We start from the raw sequence: 17,773 nt of genomic DNA on the forward strand, positions 1-17,773 counted from the left end.
TCTTGCCTGAAAGAGCTTATGAGATTTCACCATTACCTGCACCTTAAAATCTCAGTATGTAACTCAACAGCAATTGAAAATGTGAATTTTCCTATCTAGTAGGAGAATTAAAAAGCAGGAAGGTAGAGTTCAGGAATAATACTCCCAAAAGGGAACAATCAAACATCAAGGCCATGTTCTAGTTTCCTCAGGTCATAGCCTTCTGTTAACGATACCATCTTATATTTCTTTTCCAATGGGATTCACATCTGTTTGTCTTTCACATATCTCCTAAGGCAAATGGCTATAATAATCATGCCCCTATTATATAATTTGGGAAACAGAGTCATAGATGAGGAATTACTTTCCTGTCTCTCTTTTCCTCAATACATTGTTCTATTGTAGTGAGGAAAACACAGATGTCAACCAGTTATATATGCCAAGCACTTTACATGTATTATCTCATTATTTCCTATGAGGTAGGTGTATTTCTATTTTTTTTCTTTCAGATGAGGAAATAGTGGCTTATAGAGATTGAAAAACTTGCTAGAATTTATATAGCTAGTACGTGGCAGAATGGGGAACAGAAACCATTACACCATACTGCCTCTCCAGTAATATGCTACAGAGAAAGCAGCTTCCATAGCCCAATTGAACCCAGCTGTCTATTCCCAGGCTCCCAGCCTGGTACCTTTCTTCATGTCCAGCATTCAGTGAACCAAGGAGTTGATTTAGACCTCCCAGGAAAGGGGTCTGGAGAGGCAACAATGTCCTGCTCTCTAGCTTAGAGTTAGCTGTCACTGATAAGACCTCTCTAAGATGTTTTAAAACAGCATGATAAAGACGTAGTAGATGAATATATGTTCTATGCAAAGGCTCATGGAACAGCAGCTCAGTAATTGCCTAAGGCCTAAGCAGGCAAGCAGGAGGCCTCAAACTGGACATGCCTCCCCAGTGTGTAGGCAGACATCTTCTCACAGGCTGTATTCCCATCCTGGCCTCTTCCCTTTTCTGTTGACTTGGGCAGAGTCCCAACTTTTCCTTACAAAAGATCAAAACTAAGACTTCTTGGCTGTCCAGATCAGATCGTCACTAAGGTTTGGCCGTCTCTCAGAAAAGACAGGCTGGGTTGGCCTGAACTTTCCTCACTTGGCATTTCAGGGAGTTCATACTCCACTGAAGGACCTTAAAACCAACAACTGTCTCCTTCATACCGTAGTAATGGCTTTGACTCAAAAACTGAATGTAGCTGATGCCAAATAAATGGCAACTCAGACGATGCTCTCCAGACTCGGCAGCTTTTAACCCATTTATCTTTAGAAACCTAACCCTTCTCTTTCAGACCCAGGCCTGTACAAATGAAATTCTATTTGGGTATAAAGTTTATTCTAAAACTAGCTTTTTGGACTGCTACTGATTTTGAATACTAATGTCCATCTTTGTTACTTTTTTGATTATGAATTTTCTAGAAGGAATAATTTTGTAGAACACAAGTACTCTGGACCCGGTTTGTGCAGAATTCACTTTAAGGGGAGGTACCTTAAATGCCTGACTGTACACTATGTTAGAAGGAGAAAAGACATCTAAGTACTACATTTGTTCCTTTTTTCTTAGTTCTGTGAGCCTGTGAGACTTAGCTCTTCAATTTCTCCCATGCCTCAAAAATTCAGATCTCAGGGACTTCCCTGGTGGTCCAGTGGTTAAGAATCCACCTTCCAATGCAGGGGACACGGGTTTGATCCCTGGTCGGGAAACTAAGATCCCACATGCCATGGGGCAACTAAGCCTGTGTGCTGTAACTACTGAGCCTGCATGTTCTGGAGCCCGTGTGCCACAACTAGAGAGCCCGTGTGCCGCAACTACTGAGCCCGTGTGCTCTGGAGCCAGCGTGCCACAAGAAGAGAGCCCACGTGCTGCAACGACTGAGCCCGTGCACTCTGGAGCCCATGTGTCACAACTAGAGAGAGGCCTGTGCGTCACAACCAGAGAGGAGCCCGTGGGCTACAACAAAAGATCCCACATGCCGCAACAAAGATCCTGCGTGCCACAACTAAGACCCGATGCAGCCAAAATAAATAAAATAAGTTAAAAACAAAAAAGAAAGCAAGCATTAAAGTTTCTTTAAAAAAAAAATTCAAATATCTAAGCTACCCACCACAACAAAATATCACAAGTGCTTTGGGAATTTCAGAGGAGGAAGGGTGTGGTCAGAATGCTGCCTTCTTTTTCCTAGCACAGTCAGACAGCATCTGCTCACTTTCTAATTCACTACAGAAAAACCGACCTTTCATTTTAGCCTCTGCATATTAAGAACATGATTCCTAACATTCCATTCATTACAACAGAAGCTCATTATTGTAAATATCTGGTCTCAGGTGTTCATTATAATGCTGTATTTCCTCTTCTGCTTTCAGAGAGGGAGGTAGTGTCACTTACATCTGGCATATGGGAAAGGGTTAAATAAACAGGGACTCATCAACCAGTTCAGCCCTGGCCCCAAGCAGCAGGTGGTTCTTTTGCTCTTCTCACTAAACTGGGACTTATACAGGAAACAGCCGTTGAGGAAGGCAGGTTAAGTAATTTAGCAGTTTTGTAAGGAACATGCATGTAAACCAGAGGATAATCCTTTCATGCCCCAAACATCTTATAAAATAGTGGTGGAACCAGATGTACAGGGGATCCCAAACATGCAGTTTCTGCACTGCAAACATTGTCCAGTCATGAGCTGTAGAAGTGTAGCTGGTGATGCCTTGCTTATGTCTTAAACTGAAGAGAATGAGGGGCTCTGCATTTAACAGGTTACATATGCTATCAAAGAAAGCTGTACCCCTTGGCAAAGTGCATCTTCTTTGGGGAACAGGACCTCTAACCCTACAGAGCCGAGAGTGATAAGGATGGGAAACACAATGACCCCCCGTGGGTCCTTGAGAATGATGGTAAGGTGGGGCCACTCCTGCTTCCATGTCTTGGTTCGCAGACTCATGAATTCTTCCTACTGGGACACAGCACCATATAGATTCAATACTTACACTACATCCTTGGAAGATGGCACTCCATCCTTGCAGAGAATTGCTTCCAAGCTGGTATTTCAGCTATACCTTCAACAGGGCATTCCAATGCTCTGTCAATGCCAGTGACTTCTGTATGGTGTGGTGTGTGATATGACCAGTATATTCCATGGTCATGGGCCTGCTGCACATGTCCTTCATTGTGCAATGGGTTCCTGGTCATATACTGTGTTTCGTGGCCTTCCACGTCTGTGGGATAGGCACACTGTGATTCCTGATAGCGGTGCTGCTTGAGACTCTGCAGATAGTAAAGGCAACCCCATACTCAGAATAGGTGTCTACTCCTATAAGAATGAGTCATTGGCCCTTGAAGGAGTACAGTCAGCTTGCTGCCAAGTGGCTAGTTGTTCTCCTCAAGGAATAGTGCTATATAGGATGCTCAGCTTTCATCTCTGAGGTTGAAAATTCAGAGATGGCAGTAGCCAGATTGCCCTTGATAAGTGGGGATCATGTTGTTGGGCCCAGGTATACTCTGCCATTGTGGGCCTGTGCCCATCTTGTTAGTTCAGCATGGTTGGTGGCAAAGGCTGACTCATGTCAGCTGGCCGAGTCATTTTGCCTATTTAATTGCTCAGTGCCTATTCCATGGTGGCACTTATGGCATTAACATGATACAAAAATCTTCACACTTCATTCTCACAATTATATGTCCATTTACATGTATATTTTTGTCTCTGATCTTCTGGTATCTTTTCCTTTCAGGTCCCTGACCAGTCAGCTGTCCCTCTAGCCTTTCCAGTCACTGCAATAATTTTGTTCTCCTGGCTTCTGTGCTGCCACCAGGGCTCAATTGCTTTGGGGCCCCATCAACCCCATCACTGTCAATAAGCCAAGCTTTGTGACTGCCTCTCTTACCATAGGCTCTGGCTTGCAGAGTAGAGCCACTACTGAAGTTCTTAGTGAAGCTGGTTCTCCTCTCCCTAGCAAATTCCTGATGGCCTTGGTCAATGAAGCATCCTCTTGGCTCTCCTAAGAAATACAATCTTCTGGTGAGTCTGTGGCATCACATAATGCATCCATTCCAGTATGCCAGCTTCCCCCAGCCTCTTTATCCCTTCTTCTACTGCTTGCTGTGGCCACTCAAGCATTTCCACTTTCTTTACAATAGGCTATAGTTTTCTCCAGGCTTCTAGGAGCCTCCTAACCGCAAGTTTGCTCCTTTGCTGGCGTCCTTGCCAGGATGTTAAATCCCATGTCCCAAGAGAATGCCCCAAGGCAATTTATTCTTGCTTACACAGTCTTATATTCCTCCTCCTTTGATTAAGCACCCTTAAAATCCAGCCACAGAGGTCCTTCCCGGGACTGTCGGGACATGCTAATTCTGGCAGCTCTTTGCTCTCTTATCAGCCTTAGCACATCACCACAGATTATGCCGGAATTTATCTCTAGTTATCAGTTTGGCAGGCAGGGGACAAGTGGGACTACTCCTGAAGGTGGCATGTACTTCTTGTGGCAGAGAGGCCTCTGTAGTGTCTTCCTTCATGGAGGATGTGCTAGCTTCTAACACTGAGTGGTAGGCTCTGCAGGCTCTGAGGGTTTAGGAGAGCATGGAGAGCCATAAGCCTCTGGGCTTTAACCCATGTTCCCCCATATGGGTCTCAGGTTTTTCTAATTAGGATTTTTGCATAATAGACCTGCCTTGGCTAAGCATTTAAATGTTTCTGGAGCTTTGGACTATTCAGCCATGTGTTTGCTCCTCAGTTGTGTCTATTCTCTCATTATGGGAGAGAAGAGTCTCTTTGTAAACTACCAAAAAGGTTTTCTGATTGTTATACTCAACTGTACTTATACTTTGTTAGAAGGTGCTCTCAAGTTGTTCATTATCCCTCTGCAGGACAATACAATTTAGTAATAACCAACTGACTCTACTGTCCTTTTATACATTGTTCCCCCCTTACCTTTCAAATGCCTGCATCTTCTCGGCAAGGGCATTCCCCTCCAATGGGATGTGTTCCCACATCACTACCAGTAACATCTTCAGCAGCTGGCCCACCACCTTGTGCCAGGGACTATCTGTGCCCCCCACAAACCACCTGGGGTATGCTCTTCTTTAGATGAGGGGTGGTTGATCCAGTCTAAAACTCTCATCTTACTGCCTGCTTTCTCAGCCCACTCCTGCTACCGATTGTGTCAGTTCATGTTCTCTGGATGTAGATGCCAAAATGGAATTAGAAGTGCAAGGGATTTATAGAGGGAGACACCTGTGAAGGATAAAGGGGAGTAAGAGCCAGAGTAGAAGGGAGAGCCTTTGGATGGCACTGTAAATCTGAAACCAGTGAAAGAAGGGAGGGAAGAAAGGAGGAAAGGCTAGGAAGAGCCTGAGACTCAGCACAGCTCTGAGATAGTCTTAGGGGGCAGGTAAGGAACCAGAGCAAAGATTGCCCTTAGAGGCATCCTGCCCGGGCTGGAGTGGGCCTGCCCTAGTGCCCTGCTGTGCACAGTCACTGGCTGAGAGCAGTTCAGGCAGTCTGTGGCCTTGGCTTGAATGCTGCCTCAAAGCCTGGAGGTGCATCTGCTGGAGACTGGCAGCTAACCACATGCCGCACAGCAGGGAGATCTGAACAGTGCACCTCATGGCTGCCATCTTCACTTCTCTGTCTGTAGTCTTCCCTATCTTCATGGCAACATATCCTGTTCTTAGGCCCAAATCATGGACTTATCCTTTATTCTTTTCTCTTTTACATTCTCCACAATCTGTCAGGATAACCTGTGGCCAGACCTTCATATCTTAACTAGAATCTGACCACCTCTCATTACCTTCACTGCTCTCATTGATATGAAGAGACACAGGGAGAAGACAGCTGTCCACAAGCCAAGGGACACCTGAAGCTACCACAAGCTAAGAGCGAGGCCTGGAACAGATCCTTGCCTAGGCCCTTCAGAGGGAGCATGGCCCTGCCAACACCTTGATCCCAGACTTCTGGCCTCCAGAACTATGAGACAATGAATTTCTGTTGGTTAAACCACCCAGTTAGTGGTACTTTGTTTGTGGCAGCCCTAACAAACGAATACAAATACCATCTCTCATTTGGATTACTGCAAGAGCCTCCCTGTTGATCTGTTTGCTTCAGTCTCTTTTAACAGAGTAGTAAGAAGGATCTCACTTAATGTAAATCAGATGATGTCACTCCTCAGTTCAGAAATCATCCAGAGGATTTCTGTTTTAGAGTAAAAGCCAAAGTCTTTACACAGGCCCACATTACATGTGCTTCCCCTTGCCCACTCTGCTCTAGGTACCTACCTTTAGTTTTCAAGCAGGCCAGGCTCTCCCACATAACGGCCTTTGCTAAAGCTGTTTCCTCAGACTGCCCTTCCTGCAAAGGACAAGGCTCATTCTCTCACTTCTTTGTTCAGCTGTCACCTTCTTTACCTTGACCATGTTGCTTAAAATCACAATCACTCCCTCTGTACACCTGGTCCCCTTTAACCTGCTCTATTTTGTTCTTTGTCCATAGCACTTATCAACTAACATAGGATATTGATTATTTCAATTATTTATTACCTGTCTCCCTCCACTAGAATGTAGGCTATGAGGGAAAGGAATTTTTGTTTGTATCCCAAGCAAAATAACAGTACCTGGTTCCTAGAAGATGCTTAATGTTTGCTGGATAAAGAAATGGGCTTTCCAGGATAGGAAACAGAATAAAATATTATACCGGATAGCCTGGTAGCACAACAAATCCCTCCACAATTTAATACCTGGCTTGCATCTTGTACCAAGAACTGACCTACCTTCATCCACCTAAGATGTATCAAAAGCATCCTGTGTCAGGCGCAAGATCAAAAAGGAGTAATGTTTGGTCTGTGCCTTCAAGGACTCAAGAGTCTAGTGGCTGGAGGCAAGGAAATGTGTGCCCTAGATTATCTTTTTGTCATCTCTCTTCTCTTTTTTCTTTTTTTAAATATATAGTAGAAGTAAGGCAAGGGGTACTAGTGGGTGATGACAGCCTGGTAGATTTATTTTGCTTCATATAGTCCAAGCAGGCTTTCTTTGAGGGGAACTTGAACTTTATTTCAGGTATCACAGTAGGACTAAAATCTTCCTTCTCCCACCCTGTGTCTAACAAAACAGTATAGGTTTCACATAAAAAAGATGTCATTATCTGGACTATAATGATTAACCTATTTTAAAATGCATAGACATTTCTATTCATGAAAAATTATGATCATTATGCAAGTTTCTGACTAATCCTAATTGCTTCCAGGCCAATTTCATGAAAACTTGTAAATAAAAAGTGCCGCTGGTACTGTTATGCAAAAAGAAGCCTTTAAACATGGTTTATTTAAGTCTGATGAATGCAGTGAAAGATAAAAATAAATTAATAATCTGTTCATAATCTTAGGTAAAAAAATAGGTACTTATAGTCCTATTCAAAACTTTTTTTTTAAAGAAGATGTTGGGGGTAGGAGTTTATTAATTAATTAATTTATTTTTTCTGTGTTGGGTCTTCATTTCTGTGTGAGGGCTTTCTTTAGTTGTGGCAAGCGGGGGCCACTCTTCATCGCAGTGCGCGGGCCTCTCACTATTGCAGCCTCTCTTGTTGCGGAGCACAGGCTCCAGACGCGCAGGCTCAGTAGTTGTGGCTCACGGGCCTACTTGCTCCACGGCATGTGGGATCTTCCCAGACCAGGGCTCAAACCCGTGTCCCCTGAATTAGCAGGCAGATTCTCAACCACTGCGCCACCAGGGAAGCCCCTATTCAAAACTTTAATTCTCTGAAATGTCTTTTCATGATCTGTCAAAAGATAAAATATTTAAAAACTGTGTTTCATTTATTATTATTATTTATTTACTTTTTTATTGAGGTATAGTTGATTTATAGTATTATATTAGTTTCATGTATATAACCTAGTGATTCAAAATTTTTTTTTTTTTTTTTTTTTTTTTGCGGTACGCAGGCCTCTCACCTCTGTGGCCTCTCCCGCTGCGGAGCACAGGCTCTGGATGTGCAGGCCCAGTGGCCATGGCTCACGGGCCCAGCCGCTCCGCAGCATGTGGGATCCTCCTGGACCGGAGCACGAACCTGCATCCCCTGCATCGGCAGGCGGACTCTGAACCACTGCGCCACCAGGGAAGCCCTAGTGATTCAAACTTTTAAAGAATTTTTAAGGAGCAAAATTTTGAGAAGCTTTGCATTTTTATTGAATTATTTTTCTTGAAAGAATATTTTTAGTAGTTCTCGATGTCTTGTCTTTGATGTGACTTAAAAGTCTTGAGTGATTCCTCAAGGAAAAAGCAGTGTTTTTGTGTGTATGTATATTTTTCTGTTCGTCATTTCCTCCTTTATTCAATGTTTCTTGAGTGACTACTAATCTGTAATAATCTAGACCAGTACATAGTATTCACTCAATTTTATGGAGATCAGAGTTCTCAGATCTTTCCTGAATGGAGCAAAAATATAAAGAATTGTCTACTTTGTATTAATTGCAGTGACTTTAAAGGAAATAGTTTTTGTATCTCTTTTGGCTTAAAATTCTTAGTCTGCAAGAGGGAAAAAGCCTTGTACATAATTGAATGAGGAAAAGAGTAAACAATGTCAAGAGTTCAAGGTTTAAGAAAAACACCTATATTTCCACCTCTAAATGACAATTACTATTTGATTTAAAATATCACTTTCTCTATTTGTATTCATTCCTATTTTTTTCCTAAAAGAAGAATTGCTACTTTCTTCCTTAATGTGAAAATTTTCATTGATGTTCTTTCCCTCTCTTCAAGATAATTTCTGAAAATATTTTCTTCATGTATATTTCCTTCTCTTATTTTGTGACATTTCCATGTTTTCTATTTTCTAATTAGCCTTTTTATGTGCAAACTATATTTGTTCACCTTTAAATTGTTTATTACCTATATAGTTATTTTCATTTTTCAACTGCTATACCTTTTTTTTAAACCTGAGAAAATAGTTTGGGTATACTGATTTGGGATGCAATACATTACAATTTTTTCATTTAAATGAATGGAAAAAGTTTTTAAACTTAATGGCTTTTCAGTTTGCAGTCTGTTTTTTAGGAATGAACAGAAGTTCCTAACAGGTATCAGTGTATCAATTTGTGGATCAACCTAAAGCATGTCTGTGGAGTAGATTTGGCCAGCAGGATGCTAGTTAGTGACATTCAATGAAGAATGGCTGCAAAAGTACTGTAAATATGTTAGCGTGCTGAACAAGCTATGGGGGTTATTATTCTAGGCCTTTCAGGGTGCAGGGTGGAGGGTGGTGCTTTTTTCTTTCTAACATCTTTATTGGAGTATAATTGCTGTACAATGTGGTGTTAAAATCCTCAACAAAATACTAGCAAACAGAATCCAACAGCACATTAAAAGGATCATACACCATGATCAAGTGGGGTTTATCCCAGGAATGCAAGGATTCTTCAATATACACAAATCAATCAATGTGATACACCATATTAACAAATTGAAGGATAAAAACCATATGATAATTTTAATAGATGCAGAAAAAGCTTGTGACAAAATTCAACACACATTTATGATAAAAACTCTCCAGAAAGTGGGCCTCACATAATAAAGGCCATATGTGACAAACCCACAGCCAACGTCGTTCTCAATGGTGAAACACTGAAACCATTTCCTCTAAGACAGGAACAAGACAAGGGTGCCCACTGTCACCACTATTATTCAACATAGTTTTGGAAGTTTTAGCCATGGCAGTCAGAGAAGAAAAAGAAATAAAAGGAATCCAAATCGGAAAAGAAGAAAAGCTGTCACTGTTTTTAGATGACATGATACTATACATAGAGAATCCTAAAGATGCTACCAGAAAACTACTACAGCTAATCAATGAATTTGGTAATGTAGCAGGAAACAAAATTAATGCACAGAAATCTCTTGCATTCCTATACAATAATGACAAAAAATCTGAAAGAGAAATTAAGGAAACACTGCCATTTACCATCACAACAAAAAGAATAAAATACCTAGGAATAAACCTACCTAAGGAGATAAAAGACCTGTATGCAGAAAACTATAAGACATTGATGAAAGAGATTAAAGACAATACAAACAGATGGAGAGATATACCATGTTCTTGGATTGGAAGAATCAACATTGTGAAAATGACTCTACTACCCAAAGCAATCTACAGGTGCAATCCCTTTCACACTACCAATGGCATTTTTCACAGATCTAACTAGCCTTTAAAAAGCTCTAGAAACTCACCTCAAAATCCCTTGAGTAAATCAAGTTATTCTCAGATTATTGCCCTGGTCCCTTGCCTTTTTTTTTTTTTCTTCTTTGGCCTTTTTCTTCAAAGATATCATCCTATTTTTATTTCTCTTTCTTCTGAAATATAGTTAACCTACTTCTTTTTGAAACTTTCTGGATCTCATTGATTTTCTGGATTTGAGAAGTCTTGTAATAGATTTCAGAGTGCTGCCTCGTTCATATTATGAGTCTAAGAAAGGTATTCTTTACTCTAAGAAACTTTCTTCTTTCACATTTCTGGATGTTTCCTTTATTTCAGTTCCATCTTGTTTTCCCTTCACGTTTTTGTCTTCTTCCTGGAAGACACAAAAACGTCCTCTTACTGAATTATCATTGGTTTATTGGTAGAGTGATTCCAAGACAAAATGTCAGATTTTTCCTTTCATGTTAGGGAGATACTCCCAACGTCTCTTCCTCTCTGGACCTCTGGTAGGTTCATTTTCATAAATGCCATTTTCTAGTTTTCCTTTAAGAGTATATAAACAGTCACTTCTGTGATTTTCTAGAGTTTGCCTTATCTCTTAAGGGCACCAGATGGCTTACTCCATATTCTCATGTTAGGCTCACTTACTTATGTACCATATTCAAAATGTCAAAACCAAGTGATCTTGGATTGTTTACTTTTGTTATTTTAATTTATCTGAATTAGACAACTTACCTCCTTCCAGTTAAACTCAAACTCTTAGGCTTCCCTGAATGTTTAATTAAAATTTTTTCTCCAGGTCCTTTTCCAACCTTTTAGCACATCAAGACATTACAATTATGTTTCTGGAATTCTCTTCTCTAGCTAAGTTGAGGGCTTTGGTGGTGTCTCTTTTCCGTGAAAGGCTAGTCCAGTCTCAGACTCCTCAGTTTCAACTTTAATAAAAATTGTTCCAGGGGACTCCCCTGGTGGTCCAGTGGTAAAGAATCCACCTTCCAATTCAGGGGACGCAGGTTCGATCCCTGGTCAGGGAACTAAGATGGGGCAACTAAGCCCGCGTGCCACAACTACTGAGCTCGTGTGCCTCATCAAGAGAGCCCGCGTGCCACAAACTACAGAGCCCACACACCCTGGAGCCTGCGCGCCACAGCTAGAGAGAGAAAACCCGTACACTGCAACTAGAGAGAAACCGGAGCAGACTGCACGCTGTAACGAAAACGATCCCACATGTCTCAACAGATATCCTATGTGCCGCAACTAACCCGATGCAGCCAAAAGAAAAAAAAAAAAGAAAAAAAGGAAAATAAATAAAATAACTAAATATTAAAAAAAAATTGTTCCAAAACACAAATGCTAACCCCCCTTCCTCTCTCCTTTCTGTTTGTTAAATTCAGGAGTTGTCTGCTCATTCTGACACCGTTTGATTGAAAAACCAGTTCTTGGGAATAAAAGTTTTTATTCACCGTAATGTTTAGGGGTCAAATTATCAGTCAAAATGTGACCAAAAAACATAATGCTCCATCTTCTCATGTTCTTAGCCTTTTCCTTCTTTATAGGATTTATCCTTTAGTATGCTTTTTATTCCTGAAAACTGGCTTGAGAGTCCCTCACAAAAAAGGATTCATCTTATTATTTTTTGAATTGTGAATCAACTTGTTCTCATTTCAAAAGGATCTTTTCTCCTCACTTTGAGTGATAAAGGTTCAAAAAAATAATTTCTCTGCACACTAAAAATCCGTCTTTAGAATGTAAATGAAAACCACAGTGAGATTCCACTTCATACCCACGGGGATGGCCCAGGCTGGGTATAATGGGTATGAGGCTTCTTTTGGGGATGATGAAAATATTCTCAAACTGTGGTGATGGTTGTGTGTATCTGAATATATTAAAAACCATTGAAGTGTGTATTTTAAATGAGTGTATTGTATATGAATTATATCCCAATAAAATTATTAAAAGAAAAAAAATTTTAAACACATTTACTTTTCAGTGATCAATACCACTTTCTCATGAAATGCTTACATATGAGAAATGTTCTTGTGTCTTCTCACCTTAAATTGTTCTCTTTCGCTTAGAAGTCAGGCTCATTCCTCTCGCTAATAATTGCATCTGACAGAATCCCATCAGTGTTTTTGCTTCTTCCTTTATTAGCCAGACTACTTCCAGTTTAAAGAAAATTTTGCCCTCAACAACCACTAGAGTTCCCTATAAGGTATGGTTCATAAAGGAAAGGCAGGACAGGTGCTTGATTCTTTCTTTCTATTTATCAGCTTTACAGATAGTAAGTGGTTCCCTAGCGTGCAACAATGACCAGTGCTTTCTAGGGTCATTATGAACTTAGGGATTTAAACGCACGTGATATATTCTAATCCATTGCTGGTATTATCCTTATTGGTGCTTAAAGTTTCCCATATTTGCCCAGTAGGAGCATTGACGTTGACTCCTGGGTCTTCTAGATACAACTCCAGTAATGTTTGATGACTTCTTTATTTTCTGGTGTAAAAAACTGCTCTTGGCTCCTCTTTTACATTTTCTGTTCCAGACATGAACTTACCATTTCTCCAAGAAGCCCTGGGGTATTTTAGAGACCACTACCTGGATGCTATGGTGCTTATTGCTTCCGGTTTCGTCATTATTTCTAGGTCTTTTCAGTAGACAGATACAAGAAATATTTTTTAACATAAAATAAATTATGAATTCATATTGACACTTCTAATTCAAAAAAGAGGGTTTTTACTTAATTTCATTGATCTTAATCTGTACCTTTCTTCTACATCGAAATCTCTTCTTAACACCAATTACTCATTTTCCTTATCCCCCACTAAATACACAGTAGTCCAAGTGTAGCATTATTAATGCTACTCTAACAGTGTGATTAGTTGAAAATGTTAGAATTGTTTGAAGTTCTTTTTTGTAATGAGGGCATATGCCAAAATAATGAATAACCAGACACATTACTGTGTTTTTAAGTCACTTGGCATGATTTGTTTCTGGTGGTTATACCACCAACTAGACACACATTTAGGTTCTTTTTTTTTTTTTTTTTTTTGCTTTTTATTATTAAGGATATTTTATACTTCTTTTTAATAAGGTATAATGTATATACTGTACAATTTATCCTCTTTAATGTATAGTTCTGCATATTTTGACGAAAGCATAAAATCATGTACCCTGCACTAAAACCAAGATACAGAACAGTCTTATCAACCCCCCGAATTGCCCCAAGCTCCATTACCGTCAACCCCCACTCCAGTTCCCAGCAATTTGATTCTGTTTTTTTGTCCATGTAGTTTTGCTTTTATTCAGAATGTCATATGAATGGAGTCATATAGTATATAGCTTTTTGAGTATGGATTCAGCATAAAAGTATTGCTGTTTAAAATTTAATTTTGTTTTATAATGATATAAAATATTTGCATGATTCCACAGTCTAATCAACAAAAGTATATGTAAAGAAATTTGGCTTTTATCCTGTCCTCTTCACTTTATGCCTTTCCTCCCTCTATAGATAGCCATTTTTTTAACATAAATTTGTTTATTTATGCCTGCGTTGGGTCTTCATCGTTGGGTCTTCATCATTGGGTCTTCGTTGCTGCGTGCAGGCTTTCTCTAGTTGCAGTGAGCGGGGGCTACTCTTAGTTGTGTGCGGGCTTATTGTGGTGGCTTCTCTTTGTTGTGGAGCACAGGCTTTAGGTGCACAGGCTTCAGTAGTTGTGGCACGCAGGCTCAGTAGTTGTGGCTCGCGGGCTCTAGAGCACAGGCTCAGTAGTTGTGGTGTATGGGCTTAGTTGATCCGCGGTATGTGGGATCTTCTTGGACCAGGGATCGAATCCATGTCCCCTGCATTGGCAGGTGGATTCTTAACCACTGTGCCACCAGGGAAGTCCCTAGATAGCCATTTTTTATTTTTTGATATCTATCTGTCTACCAATCTCATATTTCCCTCTCCCTTCTTAAACAGTTAACATAATATGCACACTTTGCTCAGGTGGGGCATTTTAGTTTAAATTAATTTCAAGGACTCAGAATTAAAAGGGCTTAAGGATAATAATATATTTGACTAGTCTCTAGTTTTAAATTGGAATTGTATTATAGGTTTGATAAAAAGTAGTAAATGACCCTTTTTTTTCTTTCTTCCCTCCCTTTTTTACCCCCAAATTTTGTCAGGGCCAGTGATGTGTCTGCTGCTATGGACTTGGAGGGTGGTATTTGTGCTGCAGTTTAGGGTTGGCTAGGATTTCCCGAGCCCTCTATGTCAAAGTGGGCCTTGTGCAAGCTTATGCAGCAAAGAGCAACAGTTATTACTGAGTAGCTACTTGTGCCAGGCATATTCTAGACCTGGGGGATAAGGCTGGAAACAAGTCACTTTCTGTGACCTATAATCTTACAGTTCTCTGAGAAAGGAAGACAAAGGATGAGGAATGTTTGCCCTGTGTAAGAGATGGGAGAAGCTGGGGGTTCCTATCTCCTGTGGGGTGGCCAAAGCTTGTCACAAGAGTAGCCGGATGAGGCAGCCACCTACCTTAAGGCCCTCTTTTGCCTTCAAATACCTCACTACCAGGCCTGATGGAAATTTCCATATCTGCAAAACTCATTCCTTGGGGCTACCATTATCTTCAGAAACTTTTGTTTAAATGTAAAAGGAAGGGGCAGCACAGTAATATATTAGATCTCCTTCCATTCTTGCCCAGGGTGTTTAATAGATTTCTATAAGGTAGAAGGGCCCCGAGGAGTATAAATAAAAAGGGTATGGGGAGGACAGCCAGGCGTTAGCTTGTAATGAAGCTTAGTTAGCTAACATACAGAATGACAGATAAAATGATCTCGATAGGTTGGGAGGATGGGCCAGGTATCAACAGGATAAAGTAATATATGGATAAAAGTTCATTTCGAATTCTTCATTACAGAGCTAAACATACACACCTGGCCCAGGAGTTGGAGAAGCTGGGGAAGATCCAGGGGAAAGTAGAGCAAGTTGCAGGCCCAGCTGCTGCCTCATGCAAACGAGGTGAGTGAGCAAAGATAAGCAGCACCTGTGTGAGCTGCAAAATGATTGCTGCATCATTTCTGCCCAGCAAATCTCCCACAAGAATACTTCTTGTGGCTGACCCTCATCAGAAATATATAGGAAAGGGAATTCTGGAAAATGTGGTTCAGCTTAGTTAAGTTGACACATTAAAAAGACACCACAGGGCTTCCCAGGTGGCGCAGTGGTTGAGAGTCCACCTGCCAATGCAGGGGACACGGGTTCGTGCCCCGATCCGGGAAGATCCCACATGCCGCGGAGCGGTTGGGCCTGTGAGCCATGGCCGCTGGGCCTGCACGTCCGGAGCCTGTGCTCCGCAACGGGAGAGGCCACAACAGTGAGAGGCCCGCGTACAGAAGAAAAAAAAAAAAAAAAAAAAAGATACCACAGATGAGTACTATTGTGATTCTGTGGTGGCAAGTAACAGACTCCAGTCAAGATTAGCTAAGGAAAAAATAACTTGCAAAATACCACGAGTGACTCATGTAACGCCGAGCAAGAATGTAGCCAGGCCTCTGGAGGGCCTAGGATCGGGTGTGTCTTGCCATAGGCCTGTTTCCTCTGCCCCTTTGACCTTTGGCAAGTACAATATGGTCAGCCTACAGGTTCTAAGCTACATCATGGTAACTGGATGAGGCATCCCAAGAGACTCAGCCTGTTTCTCTGTCTTTCCCTTCTTCCTTCTTCACTATTTCAATTCAGATATTGGTAAATGGACTTTGATTGGTCCAGCTTAGACTTCATGCCTATTCTTGGTCCAATCAGTATAACAGAGTCACACTATACAAAGTGGCTTTAGGACCAGGACCTGCCACTGTGAGGGAAGCAGACAGTTAAGGCGAGTTCACTCATCAGCTAAATTTGTTCTAAAATTTGTCCATAAGCAAGGTGTGATACCACAGGAGATGCCTAGAGCTCCCTGTGGTTCTGGGTAGTGCCGTGCATCTTTGTTTTCCCCCTTTCTGGTCTTTCCCTTTTCCCCCTTGCACCACTCAGCTCTGATACCCCAGTCCCTCCAGGCCCAGGAAAGCAATCAATGTGTGACCTCCTCACTCCCATTCTGAACTAGAACTATATGCATTTTTAGAGAAATAGTAAAGGACAATGTAGTATTTAACCTAAGGGAATTAAGGGTAATGCCTGGACCCCAAACAACAACAACAGAACCCAATCAACCAAACAAAACTCCGAAAACCTTTTTAGTAACTAGCCACTTATTTTGATTCTGAGTCAGACAAGCCTTGGATTTTGGAGAAACCAAAGGGGCAAAACAAGGCATGGAGACTGGGCCAGCAAGAAATCAGCATTGTCATTTGGTTTAGTCCAGATGGCAGTCCTGAAAAGGGTCCTAACATTGAGGCAAATACAAAGATACTATTCACCCTCATCACCACCAAATACTGCTTGTTAAGCAGTTCATTGTTTTGTCTTTACTGAACGATTGCGTGGAATGATGAATAGCTAGAAACGTTATGACCACTGGTTGGAAACCACCTGAGGAGTAACAAAATAAATTCTGTTCCTCTCTGTGAGTTGTGGAAAGACCAGGGTGAAAAGAACCAATTGTATTATCTGGATACTAATTCTTACTGATAATTCTTAGTGATAATTGTACTGCTAGTGTTTTCTGGCCTGTTTCTACAGGCCAGATATGCCTATTAAAGCGTTAACAACATGAGCAAGCTGTGAAGTAGATGAATTTTGCAGTCTGTGTCCTATGCCTCCAAACCCAACTCTCTCAAGTGAGTTAAGTGCCTCCTATATGGTAAGCATTGTACTACTTTCTAAAACTCTCACTTAAAAAATAAACCCATAAAGCCTTAGATTTAGACGGAATTTTAGACGAGAATGAGACCCACTCTATCTAGGACTCTCTTCCAGTGACATCAAGTGCTGTACATTCAAAGGCAACATCCTCCATCAGTGATCATCTCTGAATGGTAAAAAGCTCTTCCATATATTGTGATGAAACTTGATTCCTCTGTTTCTACCCATGGATTATAATCTGTCCCGTAGAGAACAGTCTCATTCCCACTTACACATCCCAGCCTCTTAAGGTTTGTAGACTCCCTTCAAGTCTCCTCTAAGGTGAGCATCCTCAGGGTTCTTGGCTGTTTCTTTGATATCACGTGAATGCTCTAGTTGCAACTGTTCCTCTTTGAACATGATGCTGAGAACAGGACACGGCAATCCGTAAGTGACAAGTTCAGTAGGAGTGTTACACTGGGCTAGTAACATGCTCTGCATTTGTTTTACTAATTATTTTGAACATACTGCGTTTGAGTTAACTAAAACTCCAGGGGGAAGCCAGAGCTCTCCTACTCTACTCCTGCCATTGATTTCTTGAGTTCAAGTGTATTAGCATTATAGTCAAAGAGGGCTCTATTAATTTCTTATTGCTGCTTATTAGCACAAATTTGTTATCTCACGGTTCTGTAGGTCACATGTCCCACCTGAGTCTCACTTGGCTAAAATTAAGATGTTAGCAGGGCTTCTTTGCCTTCTGGAGGCTCTCATGGAGAATCCATTTCTCTACCTTTCCAGAGCTAGAGACT

General features: G+C 41.1%; 1 protein-coding gene across 4 annotated transcripts in view; it reads left to right on the plus strand.

The window, feature by feature from the left end:
• The window catches only part of AKAP6 (A-kinase anchoring protein 6), a 599,311-nt gene that overhangs the window by 50,804 nt on the left and 530,734 nt on the right, over positions 1-17,773 (plus strand). For all 4 annotated transcript variants that reach the window (XM_049705377.1, XM_049705376.1, XM_049705375.1 and 1 more), the window contains exon 4: positions 15,100-15,200. The gene's annotated coding sequence lies outside the window, so the exon portion shown is untranslated. The remainder of the gene's footprint in view (positions 1-15,099; positions 15,201-17,773) is intronic.

The sequence above is a fragment of the Orcinus orca genome, chromosome 2 (assembly GCF_937001465.1).
Source record: "Orcinus orca chromosome 2, mOrcOrc1.1, whole genome shotgun sequence".
Taxonomy (NCBI): domain Eukaryota; kingdom Metazoa; phylum Chordata; class Mammalia; order Artiodactyla; family Delphinidae; genus Orcinus; species Orcinus orca.